The sequence below is a fragment of the Kogia breviceps genome, chromosome 6 (genome assembly GCF_026419965.1).
Source record: "Kogia breviceps isolate mKogBre1 chromosome 6, mKogBre1 haplotype 1, whole genome shotgun sequence".
NCBI classification, from domain to species: Eukaryota; Metazoa; Chordata; class Mammalia; order Artiodactyla; family Physeteridae; genus Kogia; species Kogia breviceps.
The window spans coordinates 53,708,564-53,734,548 of NC_081315.1; the positions used below are offsets into that span (position 1 = coordinate 53,708,564).

At 38.6% G+C, this 25,985-nt stretch overlaps 1 protein-coding gene and 1 non-coding gene across 7 annotated transcripts in view; both read left to right on the top strand.

Annotated features, from left to right (window-relative positions):
* SLC4A4 (solute carrier family 4 member 4) overlaps positions 1-25,985 on the top strand; it is a 354,105-nt gene that overhangs the window by 106,265 nt on the left and 221,855 nt on the right. The gene's annotated exons all lie outside the window — the stretch shown is intronic.
* TRNAW-CCA (transfer RNA tryptophan (anticodon CCA)) lies at positions 2,070-2,142 on the top strand. The gene has a single exon. It is a non-coding gene; the product is annotated as a tRNA-Trp (tRNA).

The window sequence follows — 25,985 nt, forward strand, 5'->3', positions numbered from 1 at the left end:
GGATGAGCTTTCATCACATTAGTGAAGGGTGAGGTAATGGTTACACAATTGATTTTTGGAGTAGATGATAAAGAAATTCCAAGGAAAAAGTTAGGGTCTTCATTTTCCCTGTGGATTTAAAGGAGAACTAAACCTGACAAAATTTTCCAGAAATAGTTTTCATTTTCCTTCCCAAACTAGGAGTATACTAGTAACTACAGTACATTTTTTCTGGAACAAGGTGGAACATTCAGAAGAATAAAGTACTTAAAATAGCAGTAAGATTTCTGTGAGTTTAAGGGAGAAGCAAACTCTCCAGTTAGGAAAGGTTTGCTCTGTGAAGCTGTCTAGTGCTGCATTGGAACAGATTCCCCTGCCAGGTATGAAGCGTGTCTTCACTCTGGAGCGGCCTGTTCATTGTATTTCCCTTGGCACGTAATTCGGGTTCTTGGACACAGTGGTAAACTCATCACATTAGACCATGGGTTGATGGAAGTTCATGTTTAGATGTTTTTAAATTGGTTGGGACCTGGCTAGGGGAAGAATGTATGTCTACAACTGGCCTTGAAAGAGATTAAACTTATTTGAATTTTTTTTTAATGTCAGTGGAGTGGGTAGTAATATTTCTTTTGCACTGAGCTAGCAAGTGTGCCTGTTAGAAGAGCATTCCTGAACACATGATGAATCAGAGACTGATTAGCTCTAGTTTAAGGAAGGCATCTGGAAACCGCTTGTGAAGGAGATTTTGCCATTAATTATAGAAGATACACATGCCACCAATTTAAGGACGAAAGACAGAGATTTTACCCCTTACCAGACTGATTTCTATCTACTGTATGTTCTCTTTTAATTTAAACTTCAGGATGCTGTCTTAAAAGTAGTTTGGTTTTTTCAGCCAATGATATGGAAAAAGCAGATGATAGCCACATTTGTTACAAATATTATGTGTACAGTTATATTGAGTTGAAAACACAAGTCACTAGTCAAAAGGGTAGTTTAGTTTTTCCTTTGCAAAAAATTTAATCTTGTTCCGTAAAACAGATTCTTTATAACTTACTGTTTTTATGAGGCTGCTTATTTACCTTTCTACAATTTTGACCATTTAGGTATGCTGAAGTTATAAAATATGCTTATTCAGACCTTAAATTTTTAGGTATGGATGACCGAAGGCAATAATTCCAATGAGTGAAGTGGGGAATAGAGCTTGTTTCTGCAGGGAATGATAATTGTAAACAAAGAACTAAAGTTTAGGAACATCATAATTATAGATGTAGGTTTAGAAGTTATCTGTCTTACAATACTTCAGAATATTTTTTTATTGCAGAAGTAATGTATATATATATATATTGAAGAAAATATAATTAATATCAGTAATCAAAAAGAAGAAAAATGTAACAATCACCTGGGATGTATAGATAGGCCATTAATGTTTTAGGTATATCCTCCTAAGTTTGTATATTAAATGTATATATTTTTGATAAAAATGGTAATATACTATAAATACATACTATCTTCAAAACCTGCTATTTTTTTCCTAACGGTGTCTCATGAAAACCTCCCTAGATTATTATATAGTTTTAGAGCCAACCCAGTGTCATTTTAAGGCCATTGCACAGATGTACCATAATTTATTTAACCATTCCCCTGTTTGGGGGTGTTAGGTTCTTCCTCATTTTGGTTACTATAAGTAGTGCCTTAACGAACATCCCTGTAGTTAAATCCTTGAGGCCATCCATGGTTATTTCCTCAGAATAAATTGCAAAACGTGGAATTCTGGGTCTGGAAGCAGAACTGGAAGCTTCTGGTATGCATCATCACAGTTATCCTCCACAAAGTCTTTATCAATTTGCAGTCTGGTCAGTGGTATAGGAGAGGGTGTATGGAGGTGGCGTTCTCTTTAGAGGTAATAGCTAAGGCTTTGCCGTTAATGTAACGCGGTACAGTTGACAGTTCAGCTGAGCACCTGGGACCCTTCTGGGAGTTGGAGCATTCTTCAGCTCCTACTCGGTTGAATCTGGTAATATTTTAGGTTGAGTCCTTCCTGAGCCAGACTCTTCCTCTTTACAATTTAAAATGACATTCTTGGGACTTCCCTGGTGGTCCAGTGGTTAAGACTCCATGCTCCCAATGCAGGTGGCCCGGGTTCGATCCCTGGTCAGGGAACTAGATCCCGCATGCGTGCCGCAACTAAGAGTCTGCATGTGGACTAAGAAGTCCACAGGCAGCAACGAAGATCCCGCGTGCCACAACTAAGACCTGGCACAGCCCAAAAAATTATTAAAAATTTAGTTTAAAAAAATGACATTCTTGGGTCAGTCATGGACTGTGGCGAAGTGAAAAGCTCCTTTTCTCCTCCCCACACCTGCCTTTCTTTCAAGTTCTCCTTCAGAGCTATCCGCTGATATTCTTGCCCTGCTGAGAGTTAGGTCATTTCCCATCTGAGTCCAACACACAGAAACTGGGGACTGTTGCTCTGCCTCTGGACTTAGAGATGGAGAGAAATTATCTCTCGATCCTTGTCTCCAAGGACAGCTTAGACCCTGGAGCTGCAAGCCCTACGTATTTATGCAGTAACTCTGGACTGGCTTTTACCTCTAGTTTGGAATACACAGATCCTTTTTAGTACCCATGTAAGGGATTTTCAGGCGCTTTGCCTTGAGTTTCCTAAGAGAGGAGGCAATCACAACCGATTTCCTTTTTCAGCACTGATTGGAGAAGAGAATGTTTGTAGTCCCTCCTGCCTTTTCACTTTGAGTCTTCACAATGGGAGTGTGCTCATCCATGGCAGTGGCTGCCCACTCCTCCACTTCTAAGGCATCGTGCCATTCAGCACTTGTTTCCAGGTCTTTAGTTGTCCTGCCTTGAACAGAATCTTTTAAATTTGTTCTGTTTTTTAAATTTTCTTTCTTTATCTCATACAAATAAAATTGTAATGTATTTTTATTTCCATAGTTGAAACAAAATGGAGTCAAAAGCAATACAATACAGAATAAGTAATAGAGCAGAAAATCAAAGCCTCTCTTCATCCCTTTGCTCTTGAGTACTCTCCAGGGTTATCTGTCTACTCTTTTCTCTTTGAATTTATATGCATTTACATGCACATGTAGAAAGATAATAACTTGTGTTTTGCAATAGGTTTAGTTAGAAATTGACCTAGCTCATGTGTAATGATCCATGAGCTGTGAGCCTAAAAATCCAATTTGTATCTTTCAGTAGCATGCAGCATTTCTATGTTATAAGAAATGTCTGGGTAGGGCTTCCCTGGTGGTGCAGTGGTTGAGAATCTGCCTGCCAATGCAGGGGACACGGGTTCGAGCCCTGGTCTGGGAAGATCCCACATGCCGCAGAGCAACTGGGCCCGTGAGCCACAGCTACTGAGCCTGCGCGTCTGGAGCTTGTGCTCCGCAACAAGAGGGGCCGCGACAGTGAGAGGCCCGTGCACCGTGATGAAGAGTGGCCCCCACTCGCCGCAACTAGAAGAAAGTCCACGCACAGAAACGAAGACCCAACACAGCCAAAAATAAATAAATAAATAAAATTTAAAAAAAAAAAAAAAAGAAATGTCTGGGTAAATGGCAAAGTGCTAGGTTCCTTGGTTTTATTTTTATTGAGTTGGATATATTTTCTGTTTGGGGGCCATTAGTTACTTTTAGACACTAGACTAAATGATAATGTTTTAAACATCAAAAAAGGATTTGGGAAGACTGAAACATGATTTGATCATTTCTGTTGGTTATTTGTATTGTCTCCTTAATGTTTTCCTAATTTCAAAAAGTGGCCTACTTCTGTGTGTTTGGCGTACCTTGGAGTTGATCGTTTCAAATAATTCTCTACTTGCTACACTTACTTAAAAATCTGCTCTTTCGGGTTAAAAAGGAGAAGTATTCTGTCCTTGTAGATATGTCATTTCCACAGACATGTTGGTTTGCCATATTGGCTGAGTGATAGGAAATAAAGGGCAGAAAATATGAAATTGTCCTTCATTGGATATTACGTTGTTCTCTCAAATTATCTGGATTTTAAAGTATTATTGGAAAAAAATATCCCCTAATCTTTTATTAAAAATAAAAGACAAGCTCTTACAAAGTATAGGTTGTTTGCAGGACTGAGAAATATTGGAAATATGTCTTGGCTCAACTAGCTGGCCACCCTCGAGAGCCAGTAATACCAAGTGGCTCAGCTTAGTTGCACTCAGTGGCAAGAGCCATTCTGAGGTTTCCCATGTGTTGGGAGGGGGCCCAAGACAAAGAGGTCCTTGTAAAACTCAGCTGGAGACTTGGCCGTGGGACAGAGTCCTCGCAGAAGCTGCATTAACTGTGCCCTGCCCAGAGGCAGGCTGCTACAGCCCCTGTGCTGTAAACCATAAGCATCATGGACTGAGTCTGCATCTCCAGGTAGATACTGAGCTTCTTTAGCTTATTGTCATTATTATTCCTGAATACTGGAGCTGCCCTTGTAACATCACGTGCCTTCTCTGCAAAATGACGTCACACATTCATCGTTAAAAACTGCTTACTCTTCGTTTTCTCACGTGTGGTTGTTTCTGTAGAAGATAATTACTTATCCTCACATCTAACTTTCATATTTGCCATGTATATGTATACACACACATATATCCATAAAGTTTTTAAATTCACCAATACATTTGTTTCTTGTGCCATAGTATAAAGAGAAGATAGTATCATAGTATTTGAAATCAGAGGACCTGGGTTCAAGTTTTGCTTCTGCCACCTAATGGCACTATGACCTGCTGAGGCTCTGTTTCCATCTCCCTCTCCCATCCTGGTTGGGACTTGTGAGCCTCAAATGAGGCAATATATTTAAAAATATTTTGTGAACTGTAAACTGCCACACAAATGTTAATTATTGTTAATTGTTTTAAAGTGACTGTCTCCAGTATAATCCAGCATTATTAATGAATGCCTCATGAGTCGTCTTAATCCCAGAGAAGAGAAGACATAAACTTAATATACCCTACTTTGGTGGTCAAAAGGTATATTCATGTTAAGGGCTACTGGTAAGGAGTGAAAAATCACAGATATGCTGGGGTTCCACAAGCACCCTTGTGGAGGTGGAGAAAAGGAAGGAGGCTGAGGATAGAGAGATCAGTAATGGCTTAGTTTCTGCACAGCCCGGTGAAAGACCACTTTTTTTTTTTTTTTTAACATCTTTATTGGAGTATAATTGCTTTACAATGGTGTGTTAGTTTCTGCTCTACAACAAAGTGAATCATTTCTACATATGCATATGTTCCTATATCTCTTCCCTCTTGCATCTCCCTCCCTCCCACCCTCCCTATCCCACCCCTCTAGACCACTTTGAAGGATTAGGTTCAGCTGTTAAGGTTGATAGTGTTTTATACTTTACATTGATGCTTAAAGAGTAACATTTAACAACTTTTAAAACAATAATTTTGTGAGTCACCAAATACACAAATATGGTCAGATGTGTATTACAGTTTTCAGGGAAATTATCTGGCTGTTTTGGTAAAAGTGAGAGTCCTTTGGTTACACAATAAGCAGTAGAAGAAAGAAGATTCAGGATTTCCGAAGGTGAGTTTCCCATCCTGGAAAATGTGTTTCCTCAGTTGGACGCTGGGGCCATCTTCAGGTTAGAAAGTGTCAACAGGAAACAGTTCTGGTTCAGGAATAGGTAGGTTCTGTGTTTCTCACTTTGTAGAAGGGCTTCTGTTTATCAGTTGGGACTTGGTTTTCTTCCATCCAGCCTCATAGATGAGTGGCTGGTTTCATTTCATTTTTTGGCTTCATCTTTAATTTATTTGCTTGTTCTTTTCATTGGAAACTTTTCTGCTGAAAATATCTTCTGGGGTTCAACTTTAGTGAAATCTTAGCAAGTTTTATTTATTAGTCTAGCTATTATGTTTATCCTTAAAACTTCTTTTTTGAATTAGGACATCTCACACATCTAGATGCTTGCAATGTGAACATTGTTTATAATTCCAAAGAAAAGTTTTATTCTGGGTTTGACTGAAGTGTTGAATTAGTCAAGTTACGAGATTCAGTTTTGCTCTCCATGAAGCAGAAAAGTGGCAGGAGGATGTGTTGTGACTTCAGCCAAATGGCTGACGACCAGCCTCCCTGATTTCTTGGCCATAGGAAATAGGGCATTTGGTGACAGGTGCTGAGGAAATGAATAACAATTGCTATGATAAGTCTGACACATTCCCAGTTTTGTTCTCTATTTTTGGTGTTTGGTGCTTTTGTTTTATTGAGAAAGAATGGTATAGCTTCGTAAGATGCTATTTTATTTTAGTTTCGAGGTAGGAGTGATCCTTGTGAATGTGGGAAGAGGCACGTATCTGAGTTAAGAGCTATATAGTTATTCTTGTGGGCTTGGAAATAATGGTGATTCTTTTTCAGTCTTAGCAAAGGAAATATTTTAAAAACAACCCGGGGGCTTCCCTGGTGGCGCAGTGGTTGAGAGTCCACCTGCTGATGCAGGGGACACGGGTTCGTGCCCCGGCCCGGGAAGATCCCACATGCCTCAGAGCGGCTGGGCCCGTGAGCCATGGCTGCTGGGCCTGCGCGTCCGGAGCCTGTGCTCCACAACGGGAGAGTCCACAACAGTGAGAGGCCCGTGTACTGCAAAAAAACCCCACAAAAAACCCCCCAAAACAAACAACAAAACAACAACAACAACAACAAAAACAACCCGGTAATGGAGAAAAGCTATCGTGGTGGTAGAAAAGCAACGAGCTGCGAGTAATGCGTTTAAAAAAGGGCTTGCTGAACATGAATGTTTCCCTTAATGTCTCTGAACCTGTTTTCTTGTTTGTAAAATGATATTTCTAAGGTCCTTTCCAGATCTAAAATTCTCTGACTCTGTGATTTTTCTCTCTGACCACGATTGTTTGATTCCTTACACAGAGAATGAAGGTAAGAGACATTCCGTATCAATGAAAATGACCTTTAAAGATATAAGGCAGCAAAGGGAATGTGTGGACATGGACTTGTGGGTCTTGAATCTAACTGGTTGTCAGTGGCGCACTCTCTTTGATGTGGGCTACCTGCACTGTTGACTCCTGGCTGTTTGTTTCTCCACCCCCAGGTATGCTGATATTCTGGAAGGTAGGCACTCTTTCCTCAATGTGTAGGTTTCAGCAGCCTGTTTCTAGGCAGGACACGTGTATTTCAGTGGTGACCTTCAATGGCAGCCTTCATTGTATGACTCTTTGGTAACATTAAGACTGGGACTTTGCAACCCTATGGGAAAGGGGGATGGTGCCATGTTAGGCTTAAATAGGGTATTTTGGAGATGGAAAAACATCACATACGCCATCTAAGCATAGATTTTGGTAAATGGGTTTTAGATGGATTGTTTTTCAAACTCTGTCAGGTTTCCTTAAACTTTTTCACTTTTAGTGGTAATTGTTTTCCTAAGGTTTACAATACATTTTATTATAAATGAGGTTTTTCCATCTACAAAAAGAAAAGTCTAAAAATCAGGCTGTTCCCATCTGTTTCTCTCTGTAAAGTAATTTCCATCAGATCTCATTTTCCTCTGTTTTAATCTCTGCTATGAATGTGGTAGTGATCTTGAGTGGTACATCTAATGAACTTGAGGGACATTACAGATATAAATCTGAGGATTTAGCAGAAGAAGGGATGGGTAGATAAATGCTAAGATGGGATGGTAGGGGCAGTTGATCGATTATTCATGTAATCCTTCTTTGGGAGTAAAGAAAAGCAGATTGGTTGCTTATAATAAAATTTAGCCCAAATGGCACTTCCACAGTTGTAAGTGTCATTTCACAGCAGTGCAATATGCCTATTAGTGTTTTCACACATTTCTCTGTCACGCTGTCAGAATGTCTGCAGATGACTTTGTTCTCAGACTTAAAGCCTTTTTTTTTGTCTCCTGATGTCTTTCCCATGGACCAAAGCTTGAAAAACAACTCTTCTAGTATATATGGATGAAAAGTAGTGATTTATGACCCATCCCATTTTACTTTTTGATTAGGAATCACAATTTCTGTTCTCTTAGCGGAGAGAATAAAACAGGAGGCCCTAGTCTAACATTGTAATACAATCACAATCACCATACTTTATGTGAATTCTATAACAAACCAGATAGGTTGGTTTTTTTTTTTTTTTTTGCGGTACGCGGGCCTCTCACTGCTGTGGCCTCTCCCGTTGCGGAGCGCAGGCTCAACGGCCGTGGCTCACGGGCCCAGCCGCTCCGCGGCATGTGGGATATTCTCGGACTGGGGCACGAACCCGTGTCCCCTGCATCGGCAGGCGGACTCTCAATCACTGCGCCACCAGGGAAGCCCCCCAGATAGGTGTTTTTATCTCCTTTTCTTTCCTTCTCTCCCCCTCCTTCTTCTCCTTCTTTTTCCTGTCCATCCCCTGTCCCTCTCTTTCCCCCTCCCTTCCTTCCTCTCTTCCCTTCTTCCTTGCTATATTAAAGTACTTGAAAGAAAAGGAGCACCAGTACTTTGCTTCATCTCATGAGCTCCAGCTTCTGTTTCATCGGCATCTCTCGAGGGTCTGTTATATTCTTGACTTTACGCTAGGCCCGTTCCTATGCATTGTGTATTTAACCCCCATAGTGTCCTGTGAGAAAGCTGTTCACCCCTACTCCGTTGATGAGGAAACTTTGGCCTGATTCACAGAGCTGGTTCTGAATCTTTCCTCTGCTGGGTAGAAAGTCTGTGATTCAGTTTGGGAGTGTTTTTTAGAAAAAGAGCCACACCTTAGTATGGGAGCAAGGCAGCTGTGATTAAATGAGTGCAGGATGCAGGTTCCAAATTCCCCAATTACTGAGTTGGCCTTGGCCAAGCTTTTTGCTTTTGTATTTTAGAGTCCTTACTTATTAAATAGGGATGGTACAAAGGTGTCCTAGAAGAATGTTAACCTATAGGTATCTTTAGTCACTGTAGAATCTTACTTTCACTTATACTTTTAATTTTGTGGAACACTTGGAACTCCATCATTTGGGAGAGAAATCGCAACATAGTTGTCTTAAATTTTTTTTTTCCCAGTTTTACTGAGATATAATTGACATACAACACTGTATAAGTTTAAGGTGTACAGCATAATGACTTGACATATGTATATAACTGTGAAATGATCACCAAAATAACTTTAGTTAACATCCATTACCTCATAGAGTTTCAAAAAATTTTTTTCTTGTGATGAGAACTTCTAGGGTCTACTCTCTTAGCAACTTTCTACCAACATAGTTGTCTTTATGGCATAGCATTTAACAGTTTTATCTAAATTGATCATTAACAAATGTGCTGAATTGCTGAGCAGAATCTGATTATTCAGTGGGCTCATTGGTACATACTTATTGAATACCTACTATGTGACCAACAACTTACATTTATTCTTTCATTTAATCGTTATGTCATTCATGTGAGTTCTCAATCACCAACCTCACAGACGATAAAAATGAAACTCATGAACTCACAGAAATAGAGGGTAGAATGGTGGGTATCAGGGGCTGAGGGGTGGGAGAAATAGGGAGATATTGGTCAAAGGGTACAAACTTCCAGTTATAAGATGAATAAGTTCTGGAGATACAGCATAGTGACTATAGTTAACAGCACTGTATTATATACTTGTAAGTCGCTAAGAGAGCAGATCTTAAATGTTCTCACCACACACACACACATAATTATGTGGGGTGATGGAGATGTTAACTAACCTTGTTGTGGTAATCATCATCATAATAACCATCACAATATATATCAACACTTGTATCAAATCATCATGTTTTACACCTTGAACTTATACAATGTTATATGTCAATTCTATCTCAGTGAAGCTGGGAAAAAATGAGAAAAGTTAAATAATTTCCCCAAGGTCACATAAGTAGTAGGGGGAGGGGCTGGGATTTGGATCTTTAAAAGCACAAAAGTAGGACAGTGGTTACTACTGTGTGACTTGGAGTTAGATTTAAGTCCCAGGTGTGTGTCTTACCAGCTGTGTAACTTTGGGCAAGTGGCTTGACCTTTCTAAAGCTTCATTTTAAAGTTAAAAAATTTAAAAAAATTTTTTTGCCTTGCGGTGCATTATGCGGGATCCTAGTTCCTCAACCAGGGATTGAACACTTGCCCCCTGCAGTGGAAATGCAGACTCCTAACCACTGGACTGCCAGGGAAATCCCTAAACCTTCATTTTCAGAATGAGCTCCTTCAGAGGGCTCTTCTGAAAATTAAACTGCAGTTATGGAAGCCTTTAGCATGGCCTGCCACAGTAAGTGAGGTGTACACCTGCCCCTGCCTACAAGGGTTTACTGTATTAAATGAGATGAAGCATAAAGATGAAATGTGAACAAATTTTGTATGTTTCATGATATATGAGAAACTGTTAAATCATGAAGTTTTAGCAAAAGAGAAGACTAGTGTGGTGCATGTGGTGTATTAGAATGTTGGACTAGGGCTGAATATACAAATTCTCCTCTTTGCCACTAGCATACTGTGACTCTTAGAGCTGTTTATTTCACTTGTGTCCCTCTTTCTGTGTTTCATTTGTTCATTCATTCATCAAACATCTGTTGGGAGACAGCAGTGTGCCCAGGCACGCTGTGCTAGGAATCCAGGTACTGGAGAAGGAGCCTAAGACATGATCCCTATCCCCAGCCTGGGCCATGGAACCTACCACCCTAATGAGAGGAGCAGCAGACATACGAAGACTTAATTATAATGCAGCATGAAAAGTGATATCATAGTGCTTGAGAGACACACACAGTACTTTGCGCACCTCCAGAAGACACTGATGAATTTTATTTGCAGTTAGAGAAGCCTTTATGAAAGTGTTGACAATTAAATCATGCATCGAAGATGAGAAGAGATTATGTCTTATTCATCCTTGTATTAATATTTCCCAAAGTACTGAGTGCAGTGCCTGACATATAATAGGCCCCCAGTAGTGAACTGGATACTGATTTGCAAGCCTGAATTGGTTTGAAGATCTGTTCCTTCCCATGTTTCTGGTCATAGCTCTGTACCTCTCTCAAGCATAGTTCAACCCTGTAATTCTTTTTTCCATCAGTACACCAGGGTGGTTAAAAGTATAGACTCTGGTTTTAGTTCCCATTTCTGCTACTTATTGGCTGTTTGACCTTGGGTAGGTTACTTAACTACTCTGTGCCTCAGTTTACTCATCTATAAAATGGGGATAATAATGGTACCTAGCATTATTAAATGGAAAAAAATTAAATGCAAAGACTAAGCATTAAGAATAGTAATCACTCATCCTGAGGGTTGTCTTTTCATCTTGTTTATGGTTTCCTTTGCTGTGCAAAAGCTCTTAAGTTTAATTAGGTCCCATTTGTTTGTTTTTATTTCCAATTCTCTAGGAGGTGGGTCAAAAACGATCTTGCTGTGATTTATGTCATAGAGTGTTCTACCTATGTTTTCCTCTAAGAGTTTTACAGTGTTTGGCCCTACATTTAGGTCTTTAATCCATTTTGAGTTTATTTTTATGTATGGTGTTAGGGAGTGTTCTAATTTCATTCTTTTACATGTAGCTGTCCAGTTTTCCCAGCACCACTTATAGAAGAGACAGTCTTTTCTCCATTGTATATTCTTGCCTCCTTTATCAAAGATAAGGTTACCATATGTGTGTGGGTTTATCTCTGGGCTTTCTGTCCTGTTCCATTGATCTATATTTCTGTTTTTGTGCCAGTACCATACTGGTTTGATTATTATAGCTTTGTAGTATAGTCTGAAGTCAGGGATCCTGATTCCTGCAGTTCCATTTTTCTTTCTCAAGATTGCTTTGGCTGTTAGGGGCAGGACATTAATAAAGACACAGACGTAGAGAATGGACTTGAGGACATGGGGTGGGGGGAAGGGTAAGCTGGGATGAAGTGAGAGAGTAGCATTGACATGTATACACTACTGAATGTAAAACAGATAGCTAGTGGGAAGCAGCTGCCTAGCACAGGGCAATCAGCTCGGTGCTTTGTGATGACCTAGAGGGATGGGATAGGGAGGGTGGGAGGGAGATGTGAGAGGGAGGGGATATGGGGATATATGTATGCACATAGCTGATTCACTTTGTTATACAGCAGAAACTAACACAACATTGTAAAGCAATTATACTCCAATAAAGATGTTAAAGTAAATAAATCCCTGGTCTGATAATCCCCCTCCCCCCAAAAAAGAATAGTAATCACTTAATAGCCATTAGCAATTTTTTGTGTTTTGTTTACACATATCTTTGCCCTGAGTTCATTTATCTCTAATGTCTCCTCACAAATACTCATTGTGACCAGCAAAAATAGTACTTTCCTGTATTTTTTGATTGACAGGGAAAAAAAGAGAAAGTGGCTTATTTTAGGAAGTGAGTTGTTTGTTCATGGCTGCTCTTGCTTTAAAGCCCGGATCATAAGGACCTGGTTAATGCCACAAGGATCTCACATGTGTTTTGCTAATTACAAATCATGCTTCTTGGCGGCCCCTTTAACTGTTGAAATGACCTCCAGATTATGATTTCTCTTCACTCTTTATTAATAGTTAACAAACTGTTTAATGTGCAGTAGGAAAGCCAAGTAAGCCTGAAGTGTTTAGAAAATGGCATGGGAATTAGTTGTAAACTGTTTCAGTAAACATTAAATGGGTGGCAATTACTTAAAGTGATTGCCTAAGTTTCATTAAAGTACTTAAGAGAAAAATATGTGCTTAATGCTCCTTTAATTATAAGGAACTCATTAAGGTAGCTTTGATCTGGGATTTATCATCCAGCCTAATTCATAAGCTCACCCAGGGGATCTGTTAAAAATACAGATTCCTGGTTCACCCCTCTCTGTTCAGACCTACTGAGACCCGGAAACCCGGTAATCTGTGTTTTTAATCACCTCTGGTGAATCTGATGATCTGTTTGTAAAACACAACTCAGGTATTGTCTTGGCTAAAAGCCTGCTTTAGATTTTTGCTTTCAACCGTTGGAAAAAGCACTTAAAGATACTTCAAGTGTAATTGGTAACCAAGGGTTAATAGTGGTTAATGTAGAATGAGAGTAGCTGAGAGAATGGAAGTCTGAGTTTTGGATCACCTTCCTAAGCCATTGACATCAGAAGCCACACCACCATTATTTGACTACAGCAGGAACTGCTGTCTCGGTTTGCCACAAGTTAGTTTAGGTTTTTTACGTGGGTGAAGAGTATGGATGAAGATAAGGTAAGCTTATCAGATGTTGTCTGATAAGTGGAAGTGGTACGTTTATGAACACATTGGCGAAAGAAATGCTGAGTACAGTTTTGAATCAGGGTAGCCTAACCACAGGTCATTCAATTGTTAGAAGCAAGCAGCAGCAGCAGCTGCATTCTCAAGGTGTGTGCAGCTAAGAAAACAAAGATGCTGAGATGCAAAAATCAGTGAACTTGAATAGGTGTCCACACCTCCTATCACAGCATTATAGGTATATTCATTGTGGTAAGAACAGCTGGCTATCCTCCTCCCCACCAACTATGGCACTGCCCTAAACAACTTTCTAAAACACACAGTTGGTTTTACCACTCCCTGCTTGAGGCCCTCAATACTTCCCTGTTGGTACTAGAGGATAAAGTCTAAATGCCTTATCAAAGTATGTAGGGCCATTCACAATTTATCTCATACTATTTTTATACTCTCCTCTTTCTTCTCTTACCACATTTTCACGCTCTGTGCTCTAGCTACACTGAACTGTAGGCTTCCAAAATGCTTTAAGGAAAACAAACAACATTATTCTGTTAGAGCCCCTAGCATAGTGCCTAGTAGGGGCTCAATACACAGTAGGTGTTTAATGTGTCAGTTGGATGAATGAATAAATCAAAAGCTCTTATTAACACAATTACTGTAATTACCTGTTTACATGTGGGTTTTCCCCTTGTGGGATGTAAGCCCACTCAGAGTACTATAGTGTATATAGATGAGTATACTCATTACATGTATATAGTATACATATGAGCGTATAGAAACTTATGAATGTGAATGAATCAATAGCCTGCCTGATAGGATCAAAGACTACAGCTACTTTGCACATTCATGGTCAACCGTTAGTTATCCATGCTATTGAAGGGAGATTGAATAAGCCAAACATGTTAAATAATAGTATGTTTGATTTTCTTGGAATTTATAAAATTATCAAGCCAAACAATGACTATCTGAATCTTGAGAGACTGGAAATTTGGCTGACTTTCTAGGTTCCTCCCTTTCCCATGGAATTCTTTGTTTTTCTCCCTCGTCTATGTCCAACAGCATCAAACCTAAAACTCATGCAAATACCGTAGATTTAGGCAGAGCTGACCTGTCCAAAATCACACCTCATCAAGGTTGAGAAGGCAAGTAAGTGTTTTGAGGTGTATAAGGACTTGGACTTGAGTTGCATTTCCTGGGAAAACAAAAATAGACAAGAGATTTTGAATAGTCATTATATTACTTTATCATAGTCAGTTTGGTTATGACGAGGAACTGAAAAGAATGGTTGAGAGTTGGTCATAGCCACCTGGATGGGTGTCGAGCCATTGCAAAGCCATGTGCTGACATTGACTTAGACCTTTTTCAATGGACACAGAGAAAACTTCCTTCTCAGACTGGGCTCCAGCTGCTCCTGAGATAGAGTGGTACGGAACACAGGATAAATATATATTTACCTGAAGGCATTAATTTTTTTTTTTTCTTTGGTACGCGGGCCTCTCACTGCTGTGGCCTCTCCTGTTGCAGAGCACAGGCTCCGGACACGCAGGCTCAGCGGCCATGGCTCACGGGCCCAGCCGCTCCGCGGCATGTGGGATCTTCCCGGACCGGGGCACGAACCCGCGTCCCCTGCATCGGCAGGCGGGCTCTCAACCACTGCACCACCAGGAAAGCCCCTGAAGGCATTACTTTTACTTGGATATTTGGAAAGAAATATTTTTATAATAAAATAAACACAAATTCATTAATTTTAAGTGCAAAATTCATGAGACTCTTTAAAGTTTAAAGACAGAGCATAGAGATCTACAGAGATATATTGAGGCTGGGTGGCTACTTCAGTTAGCCCCTCTGATTAAAGTTTTGAAGAACACACACATTAGATGAAAGGATTGGTTTTGTAACATGGACGATTTAATGACCGTAACATAGAAATTTTCACCTTAAAGTGCACATTTTAAAGTCTTTTTTGACTTTTTTGCTGATGGCTCTGAAGTTCTCTCTCACCACTTCGTGGGCATAAAGGACAGTTGTAGGATCTTTAGGTTCACTTTGTTGCATGAGAAACCAGTTAGGACCCAGAGCTTCAGAGAGAGATGCCTTCCTGCTTTTGAGAACAAGTTAAATCATGAACTGCTTTATTTAGAGCCAGTTGGAAGTAGCATATTGTTGGCAATTGCAAACCATTTAAAAAACAAAAGTTACGGTTATTAATTTTTGAAGACACAAAAGCATGAATCAACATTATAGCAGTGTCAGTATCGCAGTAGGAACTGGTTTCAGCTGAGCTGTGGCAGCAAAATAAACGTTTGCAGATTTTTTTGACAGAATGTCATCCACTGGTCTTCAGTTAATTCGCCAGCAGCCTGACTTTTGAAACAGAGTTGCTGCACTTGAAGTAGAGAAGAAAATCCTCCCTCTGAACATTGCTAACATTTCTGGACCTTAGCGAATAAGTCTATTTGAAAGCATTTGTAATGTAGATCTGCAGATGTTTTTAACTGGACCTGAATATGTTGGTAAGAGATGCGTCTTGAAACATCTGTCTGACATATTTCACCGTAGTGGAGATTAGGGAAATGAGTCCATAAAGCAGAGTGGTCAGCTGGTCACCATGGTGGTACAGGCCATTTTAAAACACAGATCACATGTGTTTTTAAAGTTCTCTAGACAGAGCTGTAAAATGGAAAGGTACTTTTTCAGCTAATATACTGAATTATTATAAGCACTAATTGACCCCTGACAGTTAGATAGTCTTAAAGATTGTAATGGTCCTTGGCTGATTTTTATGGGATACTGTTTTTTTTTTTTAAATCCTCTAAGATTTTATGAGTGTGTGTGTATGTGCTGTTAGTTAATTTTATTCTTTTTTTTCCAGTATACACTCATCACTGGAAGTTAGGCACATGCAACCCTAGGAGGTTAGTTTATTCCCTGGCATAAATGTCTTCTTTATATTTTTTGAAAGTTGTTTCATGAGTTTGAAGAAAATTATTTTTCAAAGCAACTGCATTCATTTTTTACAAAACTCTGCTTGTATGTGTTTGTACACATTTCATCTGACTCTCAAACAGATCTGTAACCCCCAAAGTTAAAACTGACAAGTTTATAGGCTATGTTGTTTGAGCTCTGGAATGAATTTAGACAGCTCTTAAAGTCATTTATAATCAGAGGAAAATAAATTAAAAGCAATAGAATGGATGGCTTGTTGAAAAGTAAAGGAATAATGGCTCAATTGCAAGCTTAATGTAACAAAAGTTTAGCACTCATTGGAAGGCATTTGGTAATACATAGTGCTCGATCACTTAAAAAGAGAAAAATAAACATTGTTTATTATCAAGATTTTAACATGACTCACTTTCAAAAAGTTCAGTCAATGGCCAGATATGTTTTTGAGATATGGTTCATGGGCTCTTGAAGAGGTACCCTGTGTTAAGAAATACAGTAGAAATAGAAATGAAAGGGGAAACACATTATAATAAAATAAGCACAGACTTTATAGTCAGCCAAATCCACATAACTGCATTCTAAAGCTTAGTTTCCTCCATTACTAGATTTGTGATCTGAGTAATGTATGTAACCTCCTTGAACATGTTTCATTTATGAATATAGAGATAATAATACTTAGGTTATAAGAGTGTTCTTAAAAGAGATAATATCGTCCTAGTTTGTGCTATTTACTGATGGATGTTCTTATTAATATTTCCAATCAGGTGCCCTAACTAATGCAAATATTACAGTTTATACTGCTTGGCTGGAAAAAATAGAAAGCAAGCTGAAGACTCTTCAAAAAACCCCATATTAGTAACTCTCTTTTGAAGAGGCTTGCAAGTGGTGATCAGTTGACAGAGGAAGAATGAAATCTTGTGATTCTGGAAAATACAAGTATAAATTTTGGAAGAAAAGACTGCAGTGGGTGTGTAGCCCAGTTTGCTTACATGCGATTTTATCCCAAATGAATTGTAAGCCAAGTTATGTTCTCAAAGTCTTTGATCACTTAAAATAGTAATAGATTCAAGAGAGAAGAGAAACGCATTTCTGAAGTGAGCTTGATTTCAGCATGTGAAAGACTAAATTTTTTTTTGGACTCAGAGCATACTAATTTCATAGGCAAATGAACCGACTGTCATTCATGGCAGGACATACCATACAAACATTTCAGAAAAAATTTTAGTTGCAGTTGATGTGTCTGAAGTGAATTCTTGGACATAGCCATCCATATGACTCAGATGAATTACTCTGTAGGAGAAAATTTAGTAGCCACCAATTTAATGTCCAAATAATAAAATATTAATATTTAGGTCTATTTTATACTAGTAGCCAGGAAAAAATGATTAGAAACTGACTTTCAGAATGCTGTTTAGGGGATTTATTTAGCTGAGATCACAAGTAACTATTAGATAGCATTTTGGGGTGTGGTTTAAAGTAAGATTAGATGAATATAACATTGTAAGACCTGGGCATTGGCCAGTTTTTCTTTGAGTATATAAGGCAAAAGTTCAGAGTGTATTGAATAACTGTAATATATTTTTATGTAAACCAACAATGGAATCTGTAAAAATGTTTGGGCTCTTGTTTCGAAAAAGTAAGACTTTTTAAAGGAACATGGTAACAAAACATGAGTTTTGTTCTACTGTAGTAGAGAATCACACTTCCTAAAATCTCTATTAGGCAAGATTAGAGACTGAGTGGGTATACCTAAGGGTATCTTCGTGTGTATGTGTTTTGGGTGCAGCTCAGAAATAACCAATGTTGTCTAATATTTATTATCTCTTGGGTTGCTGATGTGTATTTGCTTTGAAGACAGACACTACATGAAGAGAAAAAGTAGCTGCTTGTCAGTAGGACCTGTGCATCAAAACATGTGTTCTATATAGAATTTCCACATTCATTTCAGTAAGTCACCCTTGTGCATAGCTTACCTCCTTTTACCATGTATTTTTGTTAATCTGTGAACCATCATGCATGCCTTTCCCTTTCTGTGTTTGGAATCCCTCATCCTTATTCACATGCTTTATTCTTCTTCCAGCGAAGTCTCAGTTTTTAAAATCATCTTAAATATTTCCTGCTCACTTAGGTCTCTGGAGTTGGTTATATGCCTTTACCTCTTTAGGTCATTTTCACTGAGGTTTATTTTTGTTGCCACAATTGATGATAAATTCATTGAAAAAGGAAGAGTAAATATCTTCATTCATTTTATAACTCCTTTATCGCTGGTTTGTAAATACTCCTAGTCACTGCTCACTGCATATCTTTGACTGAAAAGCAGGGTAAATAAAGGGTGAGAATGTTGCTAAGGATTACTAGTTTTTCCCTCCAAGAATGACAAATTCAGTTTTTTTAGTCTTTGCATTTGAAAATTTGTTGACAGGTATTGTTTCTCAAATGAAAGATGAGATCAAAAATGACAGAATGAGTAGCGTGTTAGTAGACCATTGAATCTAATAGCACTGTCTTGTATTTCTGAATAGATTTTGTAAGGCAGAAGAGTAAAATTCAATTCCATCATCCATGGATGTGTCTTGTAATTTCTTCCTTTTTCCTGTTATTATATGTCAACCAGATGGGGAACCTGAGCCAGAGGGTGAAGGGGGATTTGCTCAGTTGGGATTGGAGCTGAGCACGGGATCTAGAACTTACAATTCTGGTTCCATCACTCCGCCCATGATTACTGTTTACTCAGGGTTGTGTTGTCTCGAGAAGTAAATTCCCTGGCTATCACTAGACAGGAGGGCATGTGCAGAACTCCATCCGAACAATGAATGCTTCCTAAGTCAGAAAGACCTGTTTCCCCTGAAGTGAGGATGAGCTCCTGTAAACACTTCGTTGATCACATGTGGGGAATTGGCCAACATATCTACAAGGTTTGGAGGGTCTTTAAGTGTCTTACGTAAGTCCTCCTTAAAATGTATTGAGAACAATCCCCCCCTCTCATCATAGCCCCCAAAACAATAATACTTCTTTAGTTCATGTTTACATTATTAGACAACTTGAGTATTTATATTTAATACTTGCCTTGACCTACTGCCTCACCTACATATCCCCATTGGGTTGCTTTTATCTCAGTTTACCCTAGCTTTTCACTCTTAACTTGGTAACTTGATCTTGAGTCTTCCTTCTGGTTCCTTTAGGTTTGCTGTTTATATTTGCTGGCTTTGGCATTTGATCTTGGCTTCCTCTTAGAGATTTTGGTTTGTCTCATTTTTCATACCCAGAGCACCTTCTGTTGTCTTATTAGGAGTTCCCTGTTTCATTCTTTATATATCCCTCTATATCTGAATCCCAGATATCCCACTTTGCTCGTGGCTTTTTCCTGCCCCTCCACATAAGGAAGGTGACAGAGAGATTTGGACAATTTTCCGGTGAATGCGTAATCTCTACTTTATAAAGTTACTAAAGCATTTTATGAACATAGTTCTAGGAAAGACAGATTTTGACAAAAGCATTTCTAAACCAGCTTAAACTGACCCGTGATGGATCTAAAGAAAAGGTGACCGTCTGAGAAGGCAAAGGAACTCTAAATTTTGTGATTGATATTTAATTAATTGGAAATTCTGCAGCCAATTAAGGAATAGCCATGCCTTACACATCACCACAAGCCTTAGAAGTGACTAAATACTTTCTCTGCCTGTTCTCTCTGAACAGGAAGCTGTTCATAATGAATGACTTTTGAAGTGGTGCTCATTTACTTCCCTCTAATGAACTGAGGTTATCTCCAGATGACTTGAAGTCTTATAAATACGCTTTTTATATAAGGGATAAAGAAATGTCACATGGAAAGTTTATAGTGAAAACATATTGTGTTGAAAAGGGTGACTTCCTTACGTTTGTTGATAATACTCTGTGAAATACATAGATTGTTCATAGCAGACTTTAAAGGGAAATCAAAGTCCCTAACCAGCCCACATGCACAGTCTGATCTGTTTTCTATCAGCTTTATGTGGTTTAGCTGTATGGATAAGCTAGAAGGAAGTCTATTTCTGTAATAAATGATGCTCCTCTCTTCTAAAATATGGTTCTAAAAACTTAGCTGATTTCATTTTATTTGTTACTGAAAATGGGTTTAGCATTTTTAAATGCTCTTGATAATTTGGGAAGGTACTTAATGAAACAGCATGAAAACTTATTGTTTATATTAATTAGACTCTTGTTATCCATGTGCCATTTCTCAGGCTTTACAAGTGGTCTTGAAGATTCTGGCCTGGTTTTGAGGTCTTTGCTGGCCAGGGGACATATGTTGCTGGTTGGTTTCAATAATGCAGAGCCTTCTGGGTAGATAAAACAAGGCAAATGAAGCATCATGTTGTCTGAGAACAGTGAAACTATTAATGTCAAATTGGTAGTGTTGGAGGACCTGCTATATATATTTTTCTTTGCCAAGAATGTAATTAAGCTTCAGAGAAGTGGGGGATCACTGCCACTAATTTTGGATCTTCAACTCAGAGCAGACTTAAGGCGGAAAAGCTTACTGTAGAATCTTGCTGACATTTCTGTACGGTGTTCAGAGTTCTATCAAAATCTTTAGAGCAGTGATATATCTGTGGGGAATGTGACTTTTTTTTTCTTTAGAAAAAATCAGCACCTATGTAATGTTTCCTTGATGTCTCCATTCCCAACTCTCCCTTTTTAACGGGATTATGTTTTGAATCACATTTCTCAATATTGCTATCCAGGAAAGATGGGTAGAATATTTTGGCCATGTGGGGATGAAGTCAGGAGTCCTAAAGATTCTCTGAGGCTTGGTGCTTTTCTATTCCTAGGCATTTTGAAAGACAGTCTACAGAAAGGAGGATGCCTTCTTTTGTACGTGGAGGCATCTAATGGCAGCATTAGCGTGGTGGTTGTGACACTAATATTGGAGCAGTAAATTTAGCTACTTTGTATAGAAAAGAGTTGCACTCCAGCAAGTCTGTAGAGTTTATTTTGGGAATTGGGAAGATTTCCTAATGTTGATGAGAATTGAGTCTGACTTTGGAAACCTCAGGGTATAAATTGTGCTGATAATTGTTCTGAGTTGAACCTGGAGAAAATGCTGATGTATTCACTCTTAAGCAGAGTGATTCATCATATAACTCTTATCATGGACAGCTCTGGCAGAGCAAAGAGAAGTGAAGTAGGGAGTGAGAAATTAAAGGAAAATGGAAATGGGAACTGTGACATGCATTAGGAACTTTTCAGTCTTTTAGGAAGAGCTTGCTGGTGGCCATATTTTTTACCATCTTAATTAAAGGGTGAGTTCCTCTTTATAGAAAGCATCTTACTTTTCCGTGACACTTGCATGGAAAGCCCCTCACCCTGGCTCCATTGTTCTGTGCCCATGGAGTTATTTTTAGCCCTGTGTGCCTGTTCCCTCTGCTAGCTTTCAGAACCATGGCCAGTCCTGTTACATGGTTCAAAACTGTCTGTTTGAATCCCTAGACAGCCGTGAAGGCAAATGCATGAGGGTTATGCTTGTTTGGGACATTTGTTGAGAAAGATAATTGAGATTCTGTAGTTTCAAGTATGGTAGGGAAGTGTCTGGCACTAATTTGGCATGACTGTCCTCAAGTTAGCAATTAAAAATACCTTAATAGGTTTGTTTTCCTTATAATAATGACATTAATGTTAATTTTAGAAAATTTGGAAATTACACATAAGCAAAATGAGGAAAACAAGAATAATCAATAATTCCATCACTTAGGGATAGTAATTGTTAACATTTGGTTCTGTGTTTTTTTTCTATATATACTATATAAATCAGCCTTTGGTTGCAAGTGTAAGAAACCCAATTATAACTGGAATAAACAAAACAGAATTTATTGATTCACTGAAGGAAAGGTCAGGATAAAGCTGGTTCTTTGGGGAAAGGAATTTGATCTGAACAAATGACTAGAAGGGAGTTAAAAATAAGAACCAAAAGTTAATGCTTATCCAGATATGTAAGACGTTAGGTACCGTGTAACAAGGCAGATACACCCTGGTGGTTAAATTTGAGTGAATAGACATGGTTGTAGGAATTTCTCTTCCTTACTTGAACCTTTTTTCTTCTGGAAATTCTGTGACATGTGGTAGATGTCAAAAGACATAACTTAAGACTCAAGCAGGGGCCAAACAACACTCTGAACAATGTACTGACTCATCAAAATCCACATTATCTGTTATGATATTCCACCAGACTTCTTGGTCACCTGCTTTTTTAAAAAAATTAAATTATTTATTTATTTATTTTTGGCTGTGTTGGGTCTTCGTTTCTGTGCGAGGGCTTTCTCTAGTTGCAGCGAGCGGGGGCCACTCTTCATCGCGGTACGCAGGCCTCTCACTGTCGCTGCCTCTCTTGTTGTGGAGCACAGGCTCCAGACGCACTGGCTCAGTAGTCGTGGCTCAAGGTCCTAGTTGCTCCACAGCATGTGGGATCTTCCCAGACCAGGGCTCGACCCCGTATCCCCTGCATTATCAGGCAGATTCTCAACCACTGCGCCACCAGGGAAGCCCTCATCTGCTTTTTTTGGTCCACTACTGTGTTCCTTTGGCACCTTGGATATTACCTCCTTGGGAACTTTGGAAGCTGACTTCCTTGGCAGGGTAATGACATTGCCATGCTGGGCCCTAGTGACAGTGTCTAAAATGTGGTACCCTTTGCAGGTGATTTTGCAGACAGAGGGCAGCAACAGTGGGGCTGGAGCCAAAAGGATAAGTGTGAAACATCCCGTGGGGACCCAGAAAATACTTGGGAGGTAGATTTATCAGTGAGGTGCAGTCTCATGATATGCAACTAGAGCAGTGTCAGTGAAATTGGGTTATTACTATTTTATGAGCCCATCCCCCCCCAAGGGCTCATGAATATCATGCAAACTTGGATTAAATGAAGTAGGGAAAATGATATGGTGATAAGAAAAATCCAGAAAAAAAAGTCAAAAAGTTTAGTTTCATCATTAGTTAGTTTAGTTACTGTATTAGCTCAGGCTGCTGTAACAAAATATCATACAGTATATAGCTTAAACAATAGGAAATTATTTATCACAGTTATGGAGGCTGAGAAGTCAAGATCAAAGTACCAGTTGATTAGGTTCCCTGGTCAGGGCCCAGTTCCACGGTAGCCTTCTCCCTGTGTCCTCACATGGTGGAGAGAAAGAGGAAGCAAGCTCTCTGGTGTCTCTTCTTATAAGGGCACTAATCACATTATGAAGGGCCCGCTCTCATAACCTCATCTATACACAGTTATTTCCCAAAGGCTCCATCTCAAATATCATCACATTAGGGATTAGAGTTTCAATATGAATTTTGCCAGGGACACAATTCAGTCTGTAATAGTTACTTAGTTTAGGTCCCTACTGAGGCTTCTAAAACGCAAAATGACTGATTAGAATTTTAAGTCTTTCTGATAGAGATTCTTGAAATATTGGAATAATATTAATAATATAATTAATATAATTGGAATGATTAATAAAAAGCATCAGCAGACCCCAAAGTCTTTGAGCCAATGTTTCAATATGGTGTGCCCTGAAGTTTCATAGATAAAATTTATTTGACTGGTAGACCATCACTGGGACTACTTCTTTGTGAATGGCTTAGCAGCATTTTAAGTACATGTATTAATACCACTGAAAAGCCTAGTTTTAATTTTTCCAACCCACTGTGTTAGCAGAAATTATGAAGGAGAAAGAATAAATTGGGGAATGTAAGGGCTACCACCTTTTTGTTCTAAAGAATTCTGAATATCTTATAAATATGACTTGAGTCCTGATAACATTTTTGTAATGTAAACTGTAGGTAAATTTTGTTTTTCAACATTTTGAAGATGAAAGCCTAAGACACGGATATTTTCCAAAAATATCTCAGCGAACTCCAGTTTTTATCACCTCTTGTTGGCTGAAATTGAGCTTACTCTGCCCCTAAGTAAGATTGCTTGGTAATATTCTGAAATCTAGGCTCTTTGTGCTGTTGACTCTTTATAGCTGCATAATAATGTCTTGGCATATTAAGGATAATTGTGATAATTGACAGCTTTTCATGTGTGGGAGCTTATTAATACATGGATACCTAAGTATTTAAAAAAATTATCTAAATGAATGCTATTTGGCTGTTTCAATTTCTTAGCTAACTTGAAACAGAAAAAGTAACCATCTAATTTACCTGTCTAGAGCCTGCCAGCATGTAAATCAGCAGTCATTTTCTGGATATGTTGAAGTAGAGGTAGATTAGGGCATGGAGAAACTCTAGATGAACTCGTACAGATTACGCCACTAAAAGTTGGATTCTATAAAAACAGGTTCTTCAATGCAATTATTTTGAAGATGCTGATATGTGGATGGCTAATATAAGTTAGTTCTACCCTAACCCATTCAAATGGAATCATAGATATCTATATCACAAATCTTTGGTTGTAAGTGACAAAAAAAATTGCCTCATTACTTTTAGCTAGAAGGGAATCCTTATATATGATTGAAAAGTTACTGACTTTAGACATGGCTGGACCTAGGTGCTTAAATGATGGCATCAGGAGCCTGTTTCCGTCTTGGTTCTGAGTTTCTTATACCCAGGCAGGCTTTTCCCTTAGGGTTGCAAGGTGACCAACTGCGCTCAAAGATTTTATTACCATCTTATCACCTTAGCATAAAGTGAAAATTTATTTCCTGGAAGTTCCAACAAAAAGCTGATGATTTTTCATTTTGATTGGCCTGGATTAGATGAAGTATCTGCTCAAAAATTAATTGCTGTGGCCAAGAATTGTGATATTCTCATTGTTCAGGCCTGTGTCACAGGGTGTAATTCAGCCTTGGTGGGCTTACAAGGATAAAGATGGTTCTCCAAAGGAAAATGGGGTGCTGTTATCAGAAAAAGAGGTTAGGGTTGCTAGGTGGGCAGGAGTAACAGATGCCACTAAAATGTGTGTATGTATGTTAAAAATATATATGTATATGGAGATTTATTCATTTAGCTCGTTATTTCTTATAGCTATGAATGGGAAAATAAGTTTGAGGATTTTTTATATACATTTAAGTGCATTTTTAGAGTACTATAATGGCCTAATAATCAGATACATTGTGGAAGTTTTAACAACCACGGTATCTACCTACAAACTTTTATCTCAGAATGAAGAAGAGAAATGAATACTTAAAATGATAACTATGTAAAATAAACCAGTTGGTGATAGCACATTAATAACTTAAAGAAACAAATAGTTATTTCTTTTTATACTTTGGTTTGAGATCTAAGACTTTACCAGATGGTGGACTTTGACAAGGAGAAAATACAAAATCCAGAAGTCCTCACTTAACCCACAGAAGGGAATTTGCATGTAAGCTTGTCATGCACAGTATGAATGTTCGCTATGATCATTATTTCTATTAAAATTTTTTTTCTTGGGTAGCCTGCAGGGTGACCACAGTGGGATGCTTCACAGACCAAAAATAAAAGGGCATGTTCACAAATTGCCTTTCAGTGGATAATGAACTAAATGTTAAATTAATTTACTTTAGGAGTATTTCATATGCCATTATGATTTCTGCCTCTTCTGAAATCCAGTACATTTACTGTCTGTACTGTTCATATAGAAATCTGACCATTTTGAGAAGTGAGATCATCCATTAGAGTGTGGTGGCTAAGAAATGGGCTTGGAAGTAACACAAGTGTGTTTGAGGTCATATCACTTACTAGCTGTGTGATCTTGGGGAAGTCTCTTAGCCTCTTAATACTCAGTTTCCCTATCTGTAATGTGAGAGTAATACAAGAGAATAATAGTAGAGGATGTTTCACAGGCTTGCGTAAAATAAATGATGTAAATGGAAATTGTGTAAACACAATGCCTAGTACAGTGTAACAATTCAAAAATGTTAGTTATTGAGTGTTACATTTTTATTGATAACATTTTTTTCCCCAT